Below are 3,128 nucleotides of genomic sequence, written 5' to 3' on the forward strand. Positions count from 1 at the left end.
CCTCCTCCATTTTTGCATCACAAATTGGAATGATCAGATGCCATTTGTCCTTCAGCTTCTCGGCTTTCTACAACTTAGCAACTTGCTCTAAAGCTACAGTATGCACCTCTTCCTGATCGTCCCAACGTGGCCATTTCTCCTTTTGTTAAGAGGTAGCCTTTTTTATAGTTGGAACCAGTCCCTTGGACCATGTAATCGTGAACACATCAACCGGAACTGGTGGTGTTGGTGATGATGACATCTGATGCATGGGTCTCGATAGCTCCTCAATCAAGAAGGCGAAGGGCCTAGGCGTTGAGGATTGGTCATAAATTTCTTTAATTAAGACCGTATGAGTTTGTTCTAGTGGTGAATCTAGTTGCGTTTGTCCTCATCATGGCCATTACACAATCTCCAACCCTCGTTCGGTTCGATGCCAGCACCATAACAGACAATCCGGACCTAAGTGGAGTCTTCAAGATCGAGGCACCATAAAGCGGCTAGAAATTGAGGGGATGCTGAGATTCACAAACACCAAATGATGTTTTTTTGGGTCGAAACGCTCTCCAAACGGGTTTTTCAGATTGGTGGACTTCTGCCTCTTACTTCCTGCAGTGGACCCTTCTGGTGGAAGGTTCATCAAACTCTGTTGGAAATGGCTTAGCTTGCCATTGTGCATTGTGGCGCAACAATTCTTCAATGGTAGTTAGTCTGGTTGACCTTTGGTTGCTTGATGTGGTGTCGAACTAGGGACTCGAACTAGGGACTGTTGTGGGTACTAATAGACCTCGTCTTCCTTGGAATTGACGGTCTCCAACCCATTTGCTACTTGTGTATGTTTATGCTCCTCTCCCTCAGGTTTCATGACTAGATTTATTTTTCCAAGTCCTCTGACCTAAAGTAGGTCATACCGTAGTCTGTGGTTGGTTTGCCACTGCATCAAGACCACAAAGTTTGGATCTCTCTGTAGTAGCAGCTCACTCGGGGGAACCATTTTGTCATGACACAATGTAATATGATATTGTAGTTCTGGATGGGTTGTGTATTTTTGACTTAAAAAAGCTAACCTATGTTACACATTTTCCATGAAATGCTAGAGCACTATCCGGTGTCAAAAAAGGCCCTTCTTATGTCGGTCTATGCCTCTTATATGGAAGGCTAGGTAATTTTGCTTCTAGATTATTGCCATTCATCATGCCTCCTATATGGTAGGCCAACACTTTTGTCTCCAACATTTCATAATGTCCCCCTAGCATTTTCATTTAGCAAATACGAGGCAAATATGAGTCCAGATGAGTCTATCTCTCCTACGTAAAGCAATAACAAGCCGAAGTGTGCAAGCATTACCTGTCTACCCATTTAAAACTCTGTTATTCTAACAATTGGTTTTTTCTAAATGGCGGCAGGTAAGTCGACCCCGACCTCAGAACCTAGATTATCGGCTATCCATAACTTGGCGGATGTTAGCTCTCGTAGGTGCTAGCATCTCCCGCATCTAAACCACAAAGTTCGCAGCACTAGGCACTTTCTGAGGTATTCCAACTATAATTGGATTCGCTGGCCTATAACCATAGAGCTCAAACGGACTGAACCCTGTAGAGGATTGTTTTCTATCATTGTAGGCAAACTCTAACAATGGCAACCACTTGTCCCATGTATGTTGCCTCAATGACACATATGCTCTAAGCATATCCTCTAAAATTTGGTTGATTCTTTCCGTCTGACCATCCGTTTCTGGATGATCCCCAGTGCTATGTTGTTTATAGGTTTCTTTTTTTAAACACACACACGTATGCTACTAAAGAAATTGTATATATGTATAAAAGGCTTGCATATTTGGGCTCTAAATTCTTGAAATGGGCATTCCAGTACAGTATTTGATTGAAATACATAAATTCTTTATTCCAGTGGTACATGATAGAAACACCCACTTGACTAAAGTTGGTGTGAACTATATGGATGGACAACATATTAATGTGTGATCTAAATTTTAGAGAATAGTTATGCTCTATTAAATGGGGTGCTAAACACCCAATTAATTAAATGGAGTTTGCTCTATAAAAAAGACATTCAATATTCAATGTAAAGTACCTTGAAACAAAAGGTCACATGGACGATTCATATAATGGGCTGTAAACCGACTTATGACCTTCATAAAGTAACTGACTAAGTTGGCATATAGCCCCTAAAACTATATATACTCCCTTAGCTCTCTTTCGTGAACATCCCGATCAAGCAGGATTTTCTGATTATAGTCAACCTTAGCCTTTCCTACGCTCATGCTTATCACCTTCATCGTGAACATCCCAATCTAGCAAGAGTTTTTTATCTCAATCAACCTAAGCTTTTCTTACACTCATGCTTATCACCTTTATCTTTCGCTTCTACATATGCTAGTATGGAGGATGTAAGAAGTGATCCGGTAAGCTATCATTTGCTTACATCATTATGTATGTACTTCACATAGATTTATGAACAAAATGGTAAGTAGAGAGGAAGCTTCTCAATTCAACTCAAATTCTACATGATGTTATACATTATTATCTCAATACAACTGACATAGGAATGATTGCAACTAGCCGCTTGATTGTTCGGCTGTCGATTCTACTAATCAAGAGCCTCTACATCCGGTTGATTGTTGTCTAAGTCTATGTATGAGACAAAAGATCATATGCGGGTTAACCTCCTAGAGTGAATTGACACCTTTCTCTTGAGTCCTCAGTCAACATATTGCATGTGAGATCATTTACTCACGGAGAGACCAAAAGACAACTACATGCAAATATGTAGCGATTTATTTTGGCGCTAACTGGTATGGGTGGTTCTATCTTCACTTGATATCAAGTATATTTATAGCAATGTGTTTTTTTGTTGATCCAGAGAACCAACAACTACTATTAATCCGGTTAAGTATTTCAGATTGGTGCTGCATCTGGGAACTTTCTGCAAAATCTTCTGACAGTGGCCTTTTCACTATACAAAAGCTATCAAAGGTTATTGGGTAAGATCATTTCCAATGATGAACTAAGATAATTTCCAATGATGAATCACAGTACGAGGACTATAAGAGAAAATTTGATGGGGTAATTAAATATTTTTACTGCTACCACAATGCGGAGTATCTTTTCGATAATAATGGAGGAAGGAAA

This window comes from Dipteris shenzhenensis, chromosome 8 (assembly GCF_047967505.1).
Source record: "Dipteris shenzhenensis isolate YYH24624 ecotype China chromosome 8, Dip_SZ_1.0, whole genome shotgun sequence".
Taxonomy (NCBI): Eukaryota; Viridiplantae; Streptophyta; class Polypodiopsida; order Gleicheniales; family Dipteridaceae; genus Dipteris; species Dipteris shenzhenensis.